Below are 21594 nucleotides of genomic sequence, written 5' to 3' on the forward strand. Positions count from 1 at the left end.
TCCATGTTCTCACAGGAAAACAAGAGAGAATATATAACTTTTTTTACACCATTAATATGGAAAATTATCCTTCTTTTTCTATAAATAAAAAAAGTTTGATTAATTTTCTTAGTGAGATACAAAGTTTATCCAGACTATATATAAAATATATTTACAAAATGTTTATTCCGATTTAATTTTCACTACAAAACAATGAATTCTTGGGATTTTTCTTTTGCCATACTATAAAAATACAATGATTTATGCATATGATATGTGATTTATAAGTCTATATAATAATTTTTACATGGCATACAACCAATAATAAAATATTATCTTGCACACTCCAAGCCTGTCGAGCAGAAAATTCCATTCTTTCTTCTAGGCTCTCTCTCTTCACGTTCACTTCTCTATCCTCTGTCTCCCCCAGGACCACTAATTAATCTCTAGTAAACATCTCGGACACACAGACTGACAACAAGCTCTATGTGCGAAAGAAAAAGAAAGAATTTACCAGAAAAAAAGACTGGTAATCTCTAGACAAGCATTGAGAAAGTGAGAAAAACTAGCCTATATTCAAGCAAATATGAATATTATAGGCTTTAATAGCCTATACATCATATATACACAGAGTTTGAAATAACTTGCTCATCAAGTACTCAGAATATTTTTATATATATGTATATCTTCCTTCACATCTCTCAAAACCCTCTATTTATCCTTTCATCTGCACACTCTGATATTTTCTGTGAAGGTTCCTGAAACTGACAGAGGGAAGCCAACACAAAATTTATCCTCCTCAAGATCCACTAGACTCAAGTCCATAAAACAATCACCTGCAAACTCAATCATGTGAAGCATGGACAGCACATGAAGCAGAAAGCACACAATTGTACTTAAGTATAGATCAAAAGATGAAAGAACACACTAACATATGAGTATGAGCTTGGCAGGATTGCTTCATGACGCTGCCGTCTCCGACCTGACATTTTTTCCTGATTTTATTGGCAGTGAGATTATTTATTTATTTAAATAAGTTATGAAGTCATGGTCAGAATTTCACCAGTAGCAGCCGGCCAACAAAACGCTGCCTTAGGAGATTGATAGCAGACTTACTCGTACAAATACTAATTTTATAAGTGCCATTATCCTTTTTTCTCAGCCCTGGCCTCCCACCTGTCAATAATGAACAATTAGTCAAAGGTAAGGGGAGGGTAAGAGTATTGTGTAGCCAGATGTGCATATTTTTTGTCATATTTGAATGAAAATGTCTATATTTAGAGAAAATCTTTTTTCCCGTATCTCCTTTATTTATCAACCGATTCTGATAACATTTGAAATAGAGTCAGTTTTTTCCTTTTTAGAGGCCCTACGATGTAGCTTAGTTAGATTATACCTTAATCCAGCACTGCATGGTTACCGTGGATGTCATTAAAACTTCCTGAAGTGCATGCATAAGCTTGTCTGTGTAGCTCACAGTTACTGTTAGATATTGGATATACCTTTGGACGGATATGGAGCCTGGGGGGAAAGTGTCTTCATTAGCCTGTCTGATTTAAAAATGAACACATTGCAGAAGACAGAAGCATGGATTTTTATCCCCCAATCAAAGTATTTAATAAATGGATTTTGTATAGTGAATCCAGGGGAATCCTTCCCCTTCAGACCTATGGTCACAGGATAGTGTAGACACAGCCTCATGCTAGACTATGAGCTGTAGTAGTGGTTTTAGCCCCTGTACACTCCAAGGAAGTAGGGGCAACAAGAGGATGGATCTGGTGGATCCACTAGCCATAACCCTATGCCCTTCTCTGGTCTGCCACACCAGACAAGGGGACAGATACCATGGTGGTATATGTGGTATAAAACCCATGATTAGGTGCATGGCTCCTCTTGGCCTGTCTCCGAGTGCAGTGGAGCAACAAGGGTTTCACATCTGCGGAGAGGTGAGGATGAACATTCTACAGTGCAGGGCATAAGAATCCCAAAGAGTCAGACCAGTTTGAATGCGGTGAATGACCATGATTATTATTTAGATATGTTGAACAGGAACTTAAGTCTGAGGACACCGGGTTTGTTTCACAATGGAGAGTAGAAAAGCAAGATAATGTACCAAGGAAACAAAGCTGCAGTCAGGTGTCAATTTTCTTTCTAACACAGAGGTGCTTTGGCAAGAAGTGATAAAACCAGAGCCATAGTCAGTAAGCGTAAATGATATATGTGACTAATGACAGAATAAAAGCACAGTGTATCTCCCAGAAAACAGCCCTCACAAAGACACAGGTGTTTAAAAATCAACATCTAACTTTACTGAAGTCTTCAAATATTGAAGTGCCATCCACATACTGGAGGAAGCTAAAAACTGCCTGGCCAAATTATTTCTGGCATAGAGAAAGAGGTAATTATGGAACTGGGTTATTACCAAAGCCCCATTTTAACTGCTGCACAATAGGCGGAATCAGGACTGGCGCCAGGGTTTCTCACGCCCTAGGCGCATGGCCATTTCGCGGCCCCCCGCACTGATCCAGCGGCTCTGGTGGAGCTGCCGCTGTCATTCCTGTGGAGCATCCGTTGTTCTGTGGCTCTGGTGGAGATGCCGCAGGCATGCCTTTGGCCGTCCACCGGAGCTGTGCGAGCAGCCGACCGTCTGCAGGCATGACTGCGGCAGCTCCACTGGGCCGCGGACCAACGGATCCTCTGCAGGCATGCCTGCGGCAGGTCAACCGGAGCCGCCTGCCTCCCCCCCGGCAAAATGCTGCCCCCCAAATAATCCTGGTGCCCTAGGCGATTGCCTAGGCTGCCTAAATGGTAGCGCCGGCCCTGGGCGGAATCCATTTTTTTTCAGTAGTGCTTGTGTAAGATGTTAAGTCATGCGTGTGCCTGGCTTACAAATCCTTTTCTAAGTGAGACCATCACCTATAAGCCATTGGCAACCCTGGCAATGCCATAATGGGGGTTTTGTAACCCACAATCTCTCAGCAAGGCATTGTATGTACAAAAAGTAACATGAGTTTAAAAAGCAAGGGTATACAGTGTATTTGGGGTTTAGCACAGACATTGAAGAGCAATGGGAAGCAGTGGTTGTGTTCCCCATACAAGCAGCACTTGCCATGCTGACTACTACCCTTTTGCTTAACACATTCCCAGATTCCTCCAACCCCCATATGCTCACTTGCCACAGCATCACACCCAGATGTCCCTCATTTGTGACTTACTTTTCTGCCTCTCCGAACTTATGTGACCTAGCCCTGAAAATACTTCCTTTGGGACATGGCACACCCTGAATTCAGTCAAACATTACTTGTACATCAGCAGATACATTGCAGCACAGGCAGCTGAGCCAACAATGTAGAGAAAGGAAAGATCGACTCCTCCAGCAGAACAGTTAGAGCTCCACAGAGACCTTCTGGGACTGGCTTCTGCAGTAAACCAGTGGCTGCTGGACATTGGTAGGCCTTCAACTCAAATGTGGAAGCCCCTATCTGAAAGAGCATTCCAGTCAAACCCGGAACAATGACCATTTTATGGATGGTAAGAGAAAGAGAGAGAGGGAGAGGACACCAGGCCGGATATTGGCCTTGTCGATACATGGGAGAGGGAAAAAAAAACAAAGTAGAAAGAGAAAGGGGGTTGGGGGAGGGACTGTATATAGAGTGCAAGGAGACAGGAGGATTTGCATGCAGAGGATGCAATGATAATACTCTCTTTATCCCATCTTTTGTTTGTTTTGTCTATTTAGATTGTAAATTCTTTGGGGTAGGGATTTTCTCTTATTTTGTGTTTGCAGAGTGACCAGCACCACAGAGCCCTGATCTCAGCAGGAGGCTCTATGTGCTACCATAACAATAAACAATAGCATGAGGAAGAAGAGGAGCTTCACGTGCCGGTTGTTGATAAGGAGGAGTGGTAAGAATTATTGTGCCACAGTTTAAATCAGTTTAAAAAGCATGTGCGTGTTTCTCTGTCTTTCATCTATAATGCTTTTGCTTTAGTGCCTTGCAGGTTTTAGTCAGCAATGCATTGCATAGATAGTTCAGCAGAATCCTCTATGTGCTTTCTTTATATATTTCAACTTTTTCATGCCTATCTCAACTAAACAGTGTTTCATATAAAAGAATTCATAACTGATAACACACTTAATGGACAATACCTGGGCAAAGAAAAAAATCAACAGATGCTCCATAAGCCCACACCATCAGCCTGGCTTCTTCCCTACATGCCTGAGAAAACAGCTGTATGGCCATGGGGTACAAGGACTCAGACTCAAGTAAACATTAAGGGCCAGATTCTGATCTCTTTACTCATGCTGAATAGCAACATCTTACTCCAGCAGTGGTCCCACTGAAGCTAGTTTAGATACAATAGCTTAAACCTCACAGATGTATAAATGTTCTCTTGGTCATTTGGAGAGCTGGGCAAGATGATGATGTGAGGACAAGGTGGTTCTGTTGATAGGTTCCTTGTTAAGGGGGTTGTGGTTTTTTATTCTTTTTGCTTAAGCACAGTCCATAAAATGTAGGTGCTGACCACTTGCAAATCTGGCCCTAAGTGTGTAATTGAGCTTTAATTCTGTGAATGAAATGCTGTTGAACTGTGGAAGTCAATGGGAAACCTGAGTAGTAAGGTGCTATACAGAAAATGTAGTCTGGCTCTACATCATTGGATTCAGAGCCATTTAGAGATGCTGTTACTAAACCTTTCAGTATAATTTTTAAACCTTATCCACCTCCATACATTAGGTTTTGTGGGCCTCATACTTGGCACCAAAACCATCATTGTAGACTCCAGCAGCAGGAGAGGTTTTATTTTCTTAATCTTAATTAAGATTAATTACAGATGAGTGAGTGGGGCCCATATTTTTTTTTTTTTGGTCTAAAATTTAATTACTTGTGTGGCAGGTTCTTGTCTTGCAGGAGGTGAACTGCTGTTCTACTGCACAAGTATTCCTTTCCCCAGGCTAAAATCCTCCAGCTCCTGAGAAGCCTGAAAGACAAGAGAAATGTAGTTCTGCTGCATGGGGAAGTCCAATCATGGAGAGGTTGTACAGGGACACTGGGCAACACCTGTGTGGCATAGAGCTTTGATTTCTGGCAGAAGCATCATGACAACGGGGAAAGCCTCAGAGGCACAGGTGTAAATCCAAAGTATTAAACTTTGAAATACTGGTTGTTTCTAGAGGTTATCCTGAATTAAAACTTTGTATCTTCACTGCATGGTCATCTGGGGATATTCAAAGTGGGCTCTGTAGATGGATCTACGGTTTTCGGCTGGATGACACAAAGCCTGGTATACAAATGTCTCAAACTCTGGTGAACCTTTCCTGCTGTCTCACCTGCAGTAGTTACACCCTGTTCTAGGCCAGTCATTGCATTTATAGCTCTAATATTCTCTAGACGCTATTGCCTCCCTAAACAGAATAATTTTTAAGGAAGCCTGTGAACACAGCTATACATATCCCCCTGAATGATCTCAGTGGCATGTAGGGCAACAGATATTCAGTTCAGAAGTGGAGAAAACAGATTCCCTGTTTTTGAAGCATCACGGGGTCATTAAAAAGGACAAGTAAAAGAAAAACAATATAAATCTGTGCTTCTGTCCCTGAATGTTTTGAAGCCACAGTTGTATATTTGTACTCTCAATCATGCAGTTTTTAGACCTCAATCCTAGCTGAGGCTGAGCTCTCTGGCTCCAATACAGCAAAGCCTTTAGACATGTGCTTAATTATGACACCATCTCTAGAGCTGCTCACCTACTCTGAATTAAGTACTTTCTTAAGTGCTTTCCTGGCTCGGGGCCAGAGTGCTCTGTACTTGTAGGATCGAGTCCCTAGTTTGTTGATAGAGAGAAGTCTAAATCTGTTTTCCCTGCATTAAAGTCTTGGCTTTGCTACAGCTCCTGTTTGGGTGTGTTCTGAAGTGACCAGATGCCAGCTGCTGAGTCATTGGGTTCCATAGAAAACGGTTCTGAACTTACTGAATTGTTCTTGACAGAACATTTCACCACGGGCAATCACTTGAAGATCTACAAGTTGAGACGTGAGTTACTGGTTCAATAATTCCCCAAATTCAGTTTAGATTGTTAACCAGTTACTTAGTTGCCTATAGTGATGTGTAGGTATGCTCCTGACTGACTGAGGTAGCAATTTCACCTCAGAGCCTGGAAAACAATACAAACTAGTAGACTTAAGGAACCTGGCTATGCTCCATTTCACATCTCCCAAACAGGACACTGGGGTGCTGTGCTGGGATTTCTCAAAACAGGGTGATTGGACAACAAAATGGCAGATGAAATTTAATGTAGATAAATGCAAAGTAATGCACATTGGAAAGCATAATCCCAACTATACATATAAAATTATGGGGTCTAAATTAACTGTTACCACTCAAGAAAGATCTTAGAGTCATTGTGGATAGTTCTCTGAAAACATCCGCTCAATGTGCAGCGGCAGTCAAAAAAGTGAACAGAATGCTGGGATCTTTAAGAAGGGATAAGTATAGGACAGAATATTCTGTTGCCTCTATTAAATTCCATGATATGCTACATTTGAATACTGTGTGCAGATGTGGTTGCCCCATCTCAAAAAAGATATATTGGAATTGGAAAAGGTTCAGAAAAGGGAAAAAAAAATGATTAGGGGTATGGAACAGCTTCTGTATGAGGAGAGATTAGTAAGACTGGGACTCTTCAGCTTGGATAAGAGATGGCTAAGGAGAAATATGATTGAGGTCTATAAAATCATGACTGGTGTAGAGAAAGTAGATTAGAAAGTGTTGCTTACTACTTCTCATAACACAAGAAGTAGGGGTCACCAAGTGAAATTAATAGGCAGCAGGTTTAAAACAAATAAAAGGAAGTATTTCTTCATGCAACGCATAGTCAACCTGTGGAACTCCTTGTCAGAGGATGTTGTGAAGGTCAAGACCATAACAAGGTTCAAAAAAGAACTAGATAGAGGGTAGGTCCATCAATGGCTATTAGCCAGGATGGACAGTGGTGGAGTCTCTAGCCTCTGTTTGCCAGAAGCTGAGAATGGGCTGCAGGGAATGGATCACTTGATGATTACCTGTTCTGTTCATTCCCTCTGGGGGACCTGGCATTGGCCACTGTCGGAAGACAGGATACTGGGCTAGATGGACCTTTGGTTTGACCCAGTATGGCCGTTCTTAAGACAAACTTTTACATACAAACAACAACTCCTCTTCCTCTTCCTCCGCCCTTCCAGCACTGGTGAAGAGACCCACAGCATTTTTGTTTTAAGCAAGACTAATTCACAAGTTTTTCCCCTTGTCTCCCCTTCCCTGCATTGCCATCTCATCCTGTTTGCTCTGCTCATCATTTAGTTTCCCTTCCTGCATTCAGATTCATGTGGGCAGATACCAGTTTAGACTCTCACTGACTTCAGTAAGACTGTGAAGGAGTAACGGTCCACTTCAGTGATCTGAATATAAGATTAAACAGTATAATACAGCTAAAAATGGATAAGGCACCTTGCATGTTTATGGTACTTTGAGAGCAGGAAATTATGAATAAACACTTACCTTCCCCTAGGATTCTGGGCTAAGTGACCTATAACTGCTTTTCTAGAAAGAAAGATACATAAATTAAACAAACCACAACAACTCCCCTCCTATTTTTAAAGCAATTTCCAAAATCCCACACTGAGAATCCTGAGTGCCTCGTGGAAGGAACCCATTTCAGTCATGCACATACACGTGTTCACATTTCATTTTTGGGGGAGTAAGAGCAGCTGAGTAATTCAATGTTGGGAGATTTTCAAAAGGCACAAATGGAAGATAGGTGCCAGTCCCCACTGAAAGTTAAGAGGAGCAGGACACTTATCTCCTCCTGTTTTCCTAGATTTAAGCAAGGTAAGCTGGGCTAAAAGATTAATTAAAGGCTCTCAGAAAGGGAAATGCTTCACACACATACGTACATTAAACAAAACATTTCAAGCACTATATCCTTAACTATGATGATTGATACTAGCTTGAGAATCTGGCCTAAGGTTTATTATATGACTAAAATATTTGTCCTCAACAACAACAACAAAAAGGTTACAGGAGTATAATGTAGCTATGGTAGCATCTCCATCACTAAGGCTATAACTAGACCTTGTTGAGAATTTTCTGTCAACGTTATTTTTTGTTGACAAGTGCAGTTTCTACAAAACTCAAAGTTCTCCATCAGAGAAAATGAAGCACAATATTTTGTTTTGGAACAGTTCAATGCAAATCAAGACATTTTGGTTTGTTGAACTAAATGGAACCATTTCATTTTGAGCCAGTTCAGTATTAAACTAGATCTGCCTAAGGTGCTATGCTGTCTCTTGAGAGTGATAGAGAATGGGGGCATGAAGCACCTGAACTCCTATGGGCTGGGCTTCATCTTCCATGGTGCAAAGCAGTCTTCATTTCAAACAAATTGCATTGTGCATCATGGGATTCATATGAATGTAGTGTGTTAGCCCAGTCCATAGCTGTGAATGAAGACATGAGGGATCGGAACTACAACTCCCAGGAGGCACTGCAGCACCTGTGGCAGATGTAGTTTGTCAGACTGATTTGAAACAGAACCTTACACTTTGGCTCCGCAAATGGAAACTAAACATTTGTGAACTGAATTTTATTTTAACATTTCATCCCAATTTGGGACAAAAAACATATGTTGAATATCAGAAATTCTCACACATCAGAAATTCTGGTTTCTCTCAGGACTAGTTATAAACTTTTCATCAATGCAAAAATAATTGCCCCAGAGCAAAGAAATTATTATTTATTAATAATACTGTGTTAGCACCTACAGGCCTTGATCTGTGACCAAGCACCCATTGTGCTAGGCACTGTTTACACTTACATAATAATAACACAGTCCTTGTGTTTAATCTAAACAAAATAAATAGATATGTCTAGATCAACTCTAGCCTGATACCATAAATTTCTCTATTAAAACAAGCACAAAATGATAAATCTAAAACATGAATTTTCTTGATTCTTCTTCTTTGATAAGAATCAAGTAAAATGTCTGCATTATTTCAGACAGATATCAGTTAGAAATATTCATTTGCAGGACAAGAAACCAGGTGCAAATGGACTCTTCATCTTCCACCACTACTGAAAAAGACCAGCTCTGGGAGTCAGTTTGCTTGGGTGTGCATATGTTCTCCTAAGCATTTGCCTATGAAAAAGGAGATAAGGCAAGCAAATGCCTATTTATATAGGAAAATTCGTGTGCAAACAAACAGAGAGACATGCACACCAGAGGCACTGACTCTGAATATGGTCTGAAGGTAATTTAAATGAAAATGTGAAGACTTGGTATAGATGAGACTATGAACTGAATAACTATAGGTGCTGGAACTTGCAAGGCTCTTATGGTGAGCAGCTAATTGAGGGTTTATGTCTGACGTGGTTTCTAAATGCATATGCATGGTGCTATGTATGAAAAGTCAAGCGTCTTGTATGTATTGTTGTGAACTGGCCTAAGGTGTGTTTTAATTACAGACATATGAGAGGCTAAAATTTGTTCACTTTAATAGTCCACCTTAACTGATTACTCTTGTTATAGTTAGTATGGCAACACCCATTTTTTCCATGTCTTCTGTGTGTGTGTGTGTGTGTGTGTGTGTATGTATATCTATATATCTTCCTACTGTATTTTCCACTGAATGCATCCGATGAAGTGGGTTTTAGCCAACAAAAGCTTATGCTCAAATAACTAAGGTGCCACAAGTACTCCTCGTTATTTTTGCTGATGCAGACTAACACAGGTACCACTCTGAAACCAGTGTTTTCTTTTTCCTTGCACCGCATAACTTCTGCGCCCAATACACACTGAGACACACACACACAGCTCTGTTCCATGGAAGGTTTTCAAGCATAGCAGGAAAAAAGTCCCATCAACTCTTCCTATCTTCTGCCAATGCAGCCAAATTTTCAACAAAGCCTTCTGAATTCATCCCTGCTGTTTTGGTGCACAGATCAGGGTACTTAAAATACAGGGCTAGAAGCCCTGTGAAAAATCTTCCCCTTGAGATACATTGCTATTTACAGGAAACTTTCAAAAGCTATACTTCCAAAGCAAACTGCACCTCCAAATCCCTGAGTTGTCCCAGGCTGGGCCTATATTTACCCAAAGTAACAGGGCCTCAAGAAATCATGGACCCAGGTGAGTTTCCTGTGTCCTGTCCTACATTCCCACTCCCACTCCTTTACTTCAGTACCTGTTGTAAATACTCATTGCAGAAAGTCACAAGTGCTTCTCCCCTCCTACCCTACCCCTGGCTCCGAAGTTGTTAGCAAGCAGATCCAGTGTGCTCATAACCTGAGTGTCAATGAGGAGGAGAAAACACTCTCGGATAAATTCACATAATCCAGAGCAAGACTATCTGGAAGCAGATCCAGCTAGCACTCCTAATGACCTTTGCTGCCAAGTGTGAATCCCAGGAGGTATTTTTCTATCAGCTTCAGAACCCTCTTAGCTTTTAAAGACAAACTTCTGCTTTTCTTTCATGATTGATACAACAATATCATTCTGACAGTAACATGCATCTTATTTTGACATGACTCACCACTCAGCAAAAAAAGGTGTCAAAGATTCATAGAAGCAACTTCTTGAACATCTGACTTGAGCTATTGGTAAGAACACAATTATCCCCCTTTCATATAGGCAGTACTCTCAACTGCCTAGGTCAGACATTGGCATGAGCCTCACTTCATGCTGTGCTCTTTCATTTCCAGCATCCTGTACATACAGTCCTGGTTTGCAACTAGGAATGCAAGTAGAAAACCTCCCTACTAGACCTAAATTGTAACAGCTGTGAAACCTCTTTGGAGAGGATGTACATCAGACCTCTGGTACCAAACGCAATCACCATGAGCCACTGAAGCGAGACTATTAGCAGGCACTCATTTAGTTTCTTCTATGAACCTTCACCTACCGGACAGAATCTCTAGCTGAGTTAGACATGTTGGACCAAATCCTTTGCTGGTATAACTCCACTGACTTCAGTGAAGTTGCAACAGCATAGAATCTGGTCCAGAGTTGCAAGCCCTAGCCACAAAAACCACCTTCCAGACTTTAAGTATTCCCCCTCCTCCATGGTCGACTATGCCAGCTTCTTTTCAGCATCAGACTGGGACTGACCCTGCAGTTCCCATAGTTTTGACTGCACACCAGCTTTTATCTCCTCTGAAGTCAGTGTTCTGGTTTCTCTCCCTGAGGCACATTGGAGTGTAGATTATTCCACACTTAACATTTGCCATAATCTAGATCAACTTTATCAGAAAGAATAAAGAGAAATAACCATAAAATAGAAAGGCAAAGCAAACAAATATGCTTCAGACTGATATTATTAAAATATTGCTGGGTGGGCAAGAACCTTGTGTTATGCAGTTGAATAGAACTACAAGCAGGCAGAAGGATTTCTTTCACCTGAATTGCCACTCAGAAATTGGGTCTCTCTATCTAGGCTCCCTGTATTTTTTCCAAGACTGAGCATTTCTTTGTTAATTGTGGCCATATGTCCAATCCAAGATATCCATCACCATTGTGTCTCTGCATCTTCTTTTTTCAAGGGAGCTTTTATAGGAAAGGAACCCCATTGGATCCCTTAGAGCATCTGCCCAAAACAGTTTTTCAGGTGACTCAGCTTTCACCCAGCACCTCTCCCCCAACTACGAAGAGTAAGCCATCGTGACTCAGGATTTTTGTTGGTCTGAATAACTGCCACAAGGTTTTATCCGCCACCTAATTCTAATCTTCTCTTGTAGCTTCCTTGAGAAGGGTTTGCTCAATGAGGGAATCTGGAGATGGAAAAGATCTATTATAGCTGATCATTTAGACGAGGGGTAGGCAACCTATGGCATGCGTGCCAAAGGCAACACGCGAGCTGGTTTTCAGTGGCACTCACACTACCTTGGTCCTGACCACCGGTCCGGGGGGCTCTGCATTTTAATTTAATTTTAAATGAAGCTTCTTAAACATTTTAAAAACCTTATTTACTTTACATACAAAAATAGTTTAGTTATATATTATAGACTTATAGAAAGAGACCTTCTAAAAATGTTAAAATGTATTAGTGGCACGCAAAACCTCAAATTAGAGTGAATAAATGAAGACTCAGCACACCCAGGGCCGGCTCTAACTTTTTGGCCGCCCCAAGCAAACAAAAAGAGTGCCGCCATAACACCCCCGCCTCCGTGAGCACTGCACTGCTGAAACCACCCCCCAAGCGCCAAACCACCCGAAGCCCCGTCCCCCTGAGCGCCACACTGCCTGAAGCCTCCCCAGCGCCATGCCGCCCAAATCCCCGCCCCCGAGGACCACCCTCTCAGCGCCGCGTTGCCAAAACAAAAAAAACCCTCCAGTGCTGCCCCGCCGAACCAAAAAAAAACAACTGAGCACCACCCTGCCCCAAGGTGCCGCCCCAAGCACGTGCTTGGTCGGCTGGTGCCTGGAGCCAGCCCTGGGCACATCACTTCTAAAAGGTTGCCAATCCCTGATTTAGGCCTTCCTTCTGTCAATTGTCATACTCTGTGGCTGAGGGAGAAAATGGTGTCCTTTAAGATATTAATGCCCCCAATTAATTCCTAGCCTTAACCATGTCTGGTTCTGTTAACATCAAGGACATGCTTCAGTACCTTGCTGAACCAGGGCCTAACTGTCATTCTACAACTAGACAGAAGTGGGGGAGACGTGAAAGGTCTGGCTTCCTTGAGAAGACAATGTGTGATTTCCTCTGAATGGTGCCTGTTGACTGACTACTCTATCACAGTGTGACAATGAGGAACACTTCTGTTCCAAAGAAAATAACTTTTAGTTTTGTTATGACTAAAATATCTGACTTCCATATGGAGGATTGTATGTTTGAAATAATTAGTAAAAGCAATAAGCAGGCAGAGGAGACAGCCTTAAGGGACAGAACATTTTGAAATATTATGCTTATTATGAAGTGGTCACATGGTTTTTTTATGAGTAGAAATGTGGGTGTGACCATGATCTCAGTGTTTCTATTCTGTGGTGTTTCTTTAATATTTATACCAAAAGGCACTGGCATTGTTTATGTAATGTAGATGTGTATCATCGGAAAATATCTTTAAAAAGGACTCCTTCTTCTCATCTGACAATTGCATAGCAGGAGCAGGAATTAACAATTACAGACTTGAAAAGTATAATGCCTTCACAAGTTATGAAGATGTACCGTGAATAATAAACAAGGTGAAAGCGAGATTAAGATCAGTAATAATACATACACACCGAGCCTTTCTTCCAAGGATCTCCGAGCACTTAATACACATTAAATAATGACCATGTATAAGCAAATATTACTTCCATTGTACAACTGGAGAAACTGAGGTATAAAGTAGTTAAGTGATTTCCTTCCAGGATCCCCCAGCAAGTTCATGTCAGAGTCAGGAATAAAACCTAGATCTACCCTACCATTTTCTCCCTTGGCCACAGAGTAAGACAATTCGCAAAAGGAAGGTCTAAATGATCGACTGTAATAGGTCTTTTCCATCTCCAGATTCTCTCATTGAGCAAACCCTTCTCAAGGAAGCTACAAGAGAAGGTTAGAATTAAGTGGCAGATGAAACCTTGTGAAAGTTATTCAGATCAGCCAAAATTCTGAGTCACTGTCTAGGGAAGTTGGTTTCCTATCCATTGGGAACTGGTACTTTGTCCAATGTCTTTGCTTCTGCTATTGCTTTATTTCATGTTGTATTGAGTGCAAGAAAATTTTGGACTTATTCTGCAATGCACATTATTTTCTTCCCATATTATCTGCTTCAGTCTGCATTATTTTCACATCTAGAATAGTGTCAGAATCTGCTGATACCTTGGTTTCAGTCTGTAGCATTTCCTCAAGGATATTTTCAGTTAGAGCACCCAACTGGTTCAAATGTGATCAGAAGACTTGTGCTATGGAAATAATGTGTTCTGACTGTTAGGCCTTCTCTAGGTTATAATCCTGATTTATTCTAGTAGAACCATATAACAAAAAAATTGGGGAAAGTGATAAGATTTTTTGTGGCTTCAAGCAAAGAAAGACACAGAGCTAAATACTTTGCATCAGTTTTCACTAGAGGATTTTGAGAGGATTCCTACCTTGGATCTACTTTTTTCAAACGCACCTGCCAGGGATAAAGGTGGTGTTAGAATAAATTGAAAACTTAACAGCATCAAGTCAGCACTAGGCCCAGAAGATGCACACTCAACTGTTTTAAAGGAACAAAAGAATGGAGTGGCTGAACTGCTAATAAAAATATCCAACTGCTCATCAGAATCAGCTTATATACTTGAGAACACGAGGGTAGCAGTTTTTCATACATTCCAAGACCAGAGGGGACCATGGTGATCATCTAATATAACCTCCTGTATAACACCAGCCATAGAATTTCCAAAATAATTTCTAGAGCAGAACTTTTAGAAAAACATCCACTCTTGATTTAAGATTGTCAGTGAGAGAACAATGTTTTACTTCAGATGTGACTTGAGTCCACAATTCCTGGCTTAGGAAACCATTGCCTTATCCATTAGGCCACTGGGCCTACTAGCTAGAACTGTTTTTAAGAATGGTATTGGCAGTGATCCTAGGAATTTCAGACCATTAAACCTTATTCAGTATTGAAACGTTTGTTAAAACAGAGTTATGAAGCTACAAGAGGAATGCAATAAGATAAGGACAAAGAGCATAGTTTTTATAAAGGAAAATCCTGTTTTCATCTCGTAGTATTCTTTGAGACACAGAAAAAACACAAAGAGATTGAAAAAGACTGACACTGATCAGTTAGAGAGGAGACAAATAACTTGTGTCATGATAGAAGCATACAAACTAATGGATGATTGAGAGAAGGTACATTGTTGCTCATTGTTTACTCCTCATAATACAAGAGGATTGGGGGGGGGGGAAATTCAGTGAAATCAAAAAGCTACAAAAATGTAAAACCGATCAAAGGAAATACTTTCGCATTGTCTTAAAAAAAAAGAACGTACTGAACTCACTGCAATGTGATATCACTGTCTATTGTACTTATATGGCCTCCATTACAATAGTATGGGAGTGCTTCACAATCATTAATATATTTCTCCAACACTCTGTTGAGTTAGGGAAGTACGATCATCCCCATTTTACAGATGGGAAACAGGTAGAGAGAGATGAAATGACTTGCCAAAATAACATAAGACTCCTGTGGTGGAACAGGGAACAGAACCCCAGTCTTTTAAATCCCAGATTAGCACCCTAAGAGGAGGAACATTAGTCCACACTGAAGCCAAAAGCTTAGTAAGATTTAAAAATATCATTAGGTGTTTATATAGACTACAGGAACACCCTCAGTTATATCAGATATGATTTAAAATATATATATTTTAATTAGAGAGATAGGCCCTGTTAACACACTAATACAATGTTGTTGTTCTGGGGTCTCTAATGCTTCAGGATAAGGTTTACGTTCTGAAGATGACAAGTGAAATTTCATTTGTCAATGTCAGCTCTGTATCTCATATGTACCATTATGGGACTGCTGGGTCAGGACGGCCCCCTGCTTGGCAATCTGGAATAGTAGGTGAAGATTTTGTTGGAAAACAGAGATTTTAGCCCCAAGTAAGCCAGGCCATAGTCCTAAATGAGACTTTTACAGCTGTCAGAGATGTCCTGAACGACAGACTAATGGCTTCAAAAAAATGCCATGCACTGACATGCTTCTAAGCTGCTTAATTTATAAAACAAGGCTACATTTAAGCAAAGATTGGAGCCTGTGACATAAAACCAGCAAAAGCATAGAACTTCAGATTTAATGCTGATATCCCCTTAACCTCACACCACTGTTCCAGTTCCCAAATAGAGCTCCACAAGGTTAGGGTCAGGCTGAGTGTCACTGCTTTGTGTCACCACCTTTCTGTTATCGAAGTCATACACATAACATAATCTAGAGATTGAAGATAGTAAGATTTTCTATACAGCCACTGAAGTACAAGAAAAAAAAAGATACAGCAAAATTTCTAAGATAACAATACCAGAAGGTTAAGTTATCTGTGTGACCTATCTCTAACCTGAACACTATGGTTAATAGGTTTCCTGTAGCCATCATGTGATTAGACAGCTCTTGCACCTGTTAACAAAAAAAAATGCCTAAATATGTTAACGGCCACTGTTTCTTTCTAAATAAACCACTGCTTCATCTTAAATTGCTAAAGTCAACTTCCTCAAGCAACCACAAAATGAGAGGTTCTCGTGGGAAAAAAATAAAGTACCAGGCTTCAGCTTTCAATTTAAACACTCACAGTGAAATTTACAAGTTATTTCACTGGAAGGAAGAAAAAAAAAATCAAACTGATAAAAAGTTCATAATAACATTACATATAACAACAAATAGTGAGGGGCTAGGGCAAAGGGCCAGGCAGAGATGTTAAAGACTTGTCTATACTTAAAAGCCTTGCCACTTTAACTATACCATGATGGTTAAAGTGGAAAAACAAATAATGTGGATGTAGTTACACCACTATAAAAGTGTTTATTCCAGTCTAGTTTCAGATTCCAGTTTGTTGAAGAGAAAAAGTTATACTGATCTAAAGCACCTTATACTAGTACAACTGTATCCTAGGACTTTCACAAATAAAACTTCGTCAGGAAAACAAATACATAAAATAAATCACATCCCTTACCAGCATAGTTATGCCTATAAAACTTCTAAATTTAGATAAGCTCTTAGCTATGTTCCTCCCTTCTCTCACATATCTCATAATAAAGTAAAAGCCTTTATTTAATTTTTTCTTCCAAATTATAATTCAGGGCCATATTCTTATACCCATACTTATGTTGGGAAGTGACTTACTCCATAAGAGACCCATTTGAATCAGATTCTTATTTATAGTAAGGTTGCTTTACATCTCTCTGGCAGAGAAAGGAGATTTTGAAGTGAGTGTAAATGTACATTTTTCACCACTCTGGCTGCCAAGGGGCCTATAAACTGGCCTTAGTGTGACTGAGAATCAGGTCCATTGCTCAGAGACTACTCATATGGAGTAAGGCCTGGTCTATACACAGTATATGTCAATAACTATTTTGGTTAGAAGTCTGATATTTTTTACTTAAACAGTTATAATCCCTAGTGTGGATGCAGTTATGGCAATATAAAGGGATCTTTTTCCAGATAATTTATTCCTCATCCTGCACAGGATAAGATATATTGGTGTAAAGTACCTTTGCATTGGTATGACAGAGTCCACACCAGGGGGTTGCACCAAAATAATTAAAGCAGTACAAGTTCAGACAAGGCCTTGAGTATGATGCTATCAGCGTATCAGAATCTTGTCCCTAGTGAACTGGTCCTCTCTATGACCATGATCCTACATGAGATCCATATGAGCAGAGCCCTGCCCACAGTCTCTGCTCAGTGCAGGACCGCACCATCCATTATATAAGGCTACTCTATGCCTACTATGCACACACCAAAAAGTCACAAAGACTCACCACATGCACCATGCCCCTCCCATATCAATCACTTATTTTAAAAAGAAACAACTTCTGCAAAATTCAGAATGTGAGGCAAATAAACTCACTTTCAAGTGTGGTGTTTGTCCAGGCTGCCAGACAAGTTTGGTAGCTTGCAACAAAATTTGATAGCCCAGACACTAGAAAAAAGAATGAGAGAGAGAGAGAGAGAGAGAGAGAGAGAAACTGCAGACATTTTGCCTAATTATTTAAATGGTTTATGTTAGCAGTCAATGCATAGGCAGTCTGATCTTGCACCTCAGAAGTCAATGGCAATGTTCCCATTGTCTTCAATAGGCACAGGATCAAGCCCTTGGTTTTTACATGGATTTCCCGGTAACCTGCACAAATGCCATCTATCTCCCCTTCATGTGAACTCATTCTTTTTGAAGCTCCAAGAATCAATTTCGGTATAATCATTATTAGTGTAATACCTGAGCAGTAACCAGGATGTGGTTAGGTTGCCTGGAGTGTCTTTTGCTTTATTTTTGAATTTACAGTATCTTAATTATTCTATTAAAAATGTTTTAAACTTGTGATTTTGAACAATGACTTAAAAAGGAATGGTACAGTGAGCTGCCAGTTTGTACTGGTAACAGCAGGGTATTCCTTACATTAGACTATATCCCCTTTGACAAGATAGATATACACAAACCTGGGATGCAGACATATTGGGTGGCCTCAAAATTAGTAAGCCAGAGAGCTTGTTTTTGCTGCTTAGTCAGTTCTTCCCAACTACTTATGTAGTGCAGCAAAATGCTCCTGAATGTTTTTTTAAAATATTGCTTGCCTACAAAATGTTGGCAGTACCCCATGCCACTCAGCTTATCCAATGCCTTACTAAAGTGTACTTTATTTGCAAATGAAGTGTAAAAATATAATTAGGAAGGCCAAAAAATAATTTGAAGAACAGCTAGCCAAAGGCTTTAGCAAAAAAAAAATATTAAGTACATCAGAAGCAGGAAACCTGCTAAACAACCAGTGGGGACACTGGACGATTGAGATGTTAAAGATGCACTCGAGGATGATAAGGCCATTGCAGAGAAACTAAATGAATTCTTTGCATCAGTCTTCATGGCTGAGGATGTGAGGGAGATCCACAAACCTGAGCCATTCTTTTTAGGTGACAAATCTGAGGAACTGTCCCAGATTGAGGTGTCATTAGAGGTGATTTTGGAACAAACTGATAAACTAAACAGTAATAAGTCACCAGGACCACATGGTAATCACCCAAGAGTTCGGAAAGAACTCAAATATGAAATTGCAGAACTAGTCTGTAACCTATCATTTAGATCAGCTTCTGTACCAAAATGACTGGAGATAGCTAATGTGATGCAAATTTTTAAAAAAGGATCCAGAGGTGATCTCAGAAATTACAGGCCAGTAAGCCTGACTTCAGTACCGGGCAAACTGATTGAAACAATAGTAAAGAACAAAATTGTCAGACACATAGATGAACATAATTTGTTGGGGAAAAGTCAACATGGTTTTTGTAAAGGGAAATCATCCCTCACAATCTACTAGAATTCTTTGAGGGGGTCAACAAGCATACGGACAAGGAGGATCCAGTGGATATAGTGTACTTAGATTTTCAGAAAGCCTTTGACAAGGTCCCTCACCAAAGGCTCTTAAGCAAAGTAAGCTGTCATAGGATAAGAGGGCAGGTCCTCTTATGGATTGGTAAGTGGTTAAAATGAGTAGGAATAGATGGTCAGTTTTCAGAATGGAGAGTGATAAACAGTGGTGTCCCCTAGAGGTCTGTACTGGGACCAGTTCTATTCAACATATTCATAAATTAGCTGTTACAACACAAGAAAGAGATCTTGGAGATTTGGGAGTCATTGTGGACAGTTCTCTGAAAACATCCACCCAATGTGCAGTGGCAGTCAAAAAAGCGAACAAGATGTTGGGAATCATTAAGACCGCTACATAAATCCATGGTACACCCACATCTTGAATTCTGTGTGCAACTGTGGTCGCCCCATCTCAAAAGAGATATATTAAGAATTAATATGAATGGAAAAGGTTAAGAAAGGGAACAAAAATGATTAGGCTATGGAAATGGCTTCGTAGTGAGGGAGAGGATGATAAGACCTGGGACTTTTCAGCTGGAAAGAGATGGACCTACAGGGGGACATCTAGAAGTCATTAAACATAATGGTAGGGAAAAGCAAATAAGGAAGGTGGTATTTAGCTCCTTTCAAACACAAGAACGTTGGGTCACCAAAGTGAAATTAATAAGGCAGCAGGTTTAAATTGAAGAAACAGGAAGTATTTCTTCCACAAGCACAGTCAACACTGTATGATACTCTTTGCCGAGAGATGCGTGAAGGCCAAGACCCATAACGGGCAAAAAGAACTAGATAAATAATGGAGGATAGGTCCATCAATGCTATTAGCCGATGGGTAGGTGGGTGCCTAGCCTCTGTTGTGCCAGAGAGCGGAAGAATGGGCCTGCAGGGAATGGATCACTTGATGATAGCTGTTCGTCATGTCCTCTGGGACACCTGCAGACCACTATGAAGTCAGGATTACGGCGCAGATGGAACCTTTTGGTTTGACCCATATGGCTGTTCTTAAGGAGACTTATACACTAGTGCATAGCTTTTTTAAAAAATACAATTCACAGAACATCGAGTTTGAAAGGACTCAGGAAGTCATCTAGTCCATCTCCTGCTTGAAAGCAGGACAATCCCCAACTATTTTGCTGCTGATCTCTTAAATGACCCCCCCCCCCCAAGATTGAATGTGCAATGCTGGTTAGCAGGCAAATGCTCCAAACCATGACTATCGCCCCCCCGCCCCATGTCAGTTATTTTCTGAATCAGTATTGTAATATGAGATAACTATGTTTGCTATATCTCGGCACTATTCTGGAACAAAGACAACGTTGATGGCAAAGACAATCCTGAGCACCTCTGGAAAAAATATACTTTATAGAGGAACACATGTCGATAGTGCCTCGGCCATCTGGTTAGCTCACCAGCTCCTTATAGAGAAGGTTCTCATAATGACAAGTGGACTGCCCCACACGCCCCAATCTCTTCTGTTATTGTATATGGTAAATACTAGCATCCATCAAAATTAGGGCCCATGAGCAAACACCATACCACCCATAGCAAGAGAGAAGCCTGGCGGGACAGCCACATCCCACAATGGCCGGCCACAACTCATAAATGCAGGTGGATGGCCAATTACTCAAAAAAACACTAAGGAGCCCCTCTGCCCGCCTCCTCAGCCTCTAGCCCTCTTGGGCCAGTGATGAGCTGACAAAATCTTAACAACCAGTTCCATCCTCACCCCACAAGGGGGTCGTGGCCCACTCCTGGGACTCCTTCCCCCGTACAACCACCCCTTCTCCCTGTCCCTTGACCACCCCTGGAACCTCTGCCCCTGCTCCTGCCTCCGCCTCCTGCTGCCCCATCCAACCCCACCTCCTTCCTGACAGCCCCCACCCCTGGAGCCTTGCTCCCATTCAACCCCTCTGTTCCCCGCCCTCTGACCACCCCAACCCCTATCCACCCCCCCTTCCCAACCACCCTCCCTCCCTATCCAACACCCTCCCCCTGCTCCCTGCCCTCTTACTGCACTGCCTGGAGGTGACTGGCAGTGCTACAGCCGCGCCGCTCGCCTGGAGCACCGAGTCAGGCCGAGCTCGCAGCCCCTCACTTCCCGCAAATCAGCAGTTCACGCAGGAAGCCTCGGAGGGCTGAGAAGCAAGCGGTGGCTTCGCGCTCAGGCCCAGGGAAGCGGAGGCAGAGATGGAGGGGAGGTGAGCTGGGGCAGGGAGCAGTTCCGCTGTGCCCCCTCCCCTCGGGTTACCTGCTGTGGCGCAGGTGCCCCCCCCGCTCCAGCTCACCTTGCCTTCATCTCTGCCTTGCTGGGCCTGAGCGCAAAGTCACCGCACTGCTTCTCTGCCCTCCCAGGCTTCCCGCGCAAACCACTGATTCGCAGGAAGCAGGGCAGAGCGTTCAGGGGAGCGGCGGTGAGCAAGGCCAGTTGCCCCTCCACCTGCTCCCCCACCACAGCTCACCCGCTTGCTTCCTCAAGCCCCCTCCCCCGCCGCCGGCTCACCTGCCCCCCCGCCACTGCCCATCCGCTTGCCTCCTCACCACCCACTAGCT

At 41.6% G+C, this 21594-nt stretch overlaps 1 long non-coding RNA gene across 2 annotated transcripts in view; it reads right to left on the reverse strand.

The window, feature by feature from the left end:
• Positions 1–21594, reverse strand: part of LOC116818943 (uncharacterized) — an 82234-nt gene that overhangs the window by 42739 nt on the left and 17901 nt on the right. The window contains exon 2 of one of the 2 annotated variants that reach the window (XR_004372305.2): positions 7518–7559. The exons of the other annotated variant lie outside the window; for it this stretch is intronic. This is a non-coding gene — a long non-coding RNA (uncharacterized LOC116818943). The remainder of the gene's footprint in view (positions 1–7517; positions 7560–21594) is intronic. 2 annotated transcript variants of the gene reach the window in all.

The sequence above is a fragment of the Chelonoidis abingdonii genome, chromosome 3 (genome assembly GCF_003597395.2).
Source record: "Chelonoidis abingdonii isolate Lonesome George chromosome 3, CheloAbing_2.0, whole genome shotgun sequence".
In the NCBI taxonomy this organism is placed as follows: Eukaryota; Metazoa; Chordata; order Testudines; family Testudinidae; genus Chelonoidis; species Chelonoidis abingdonii.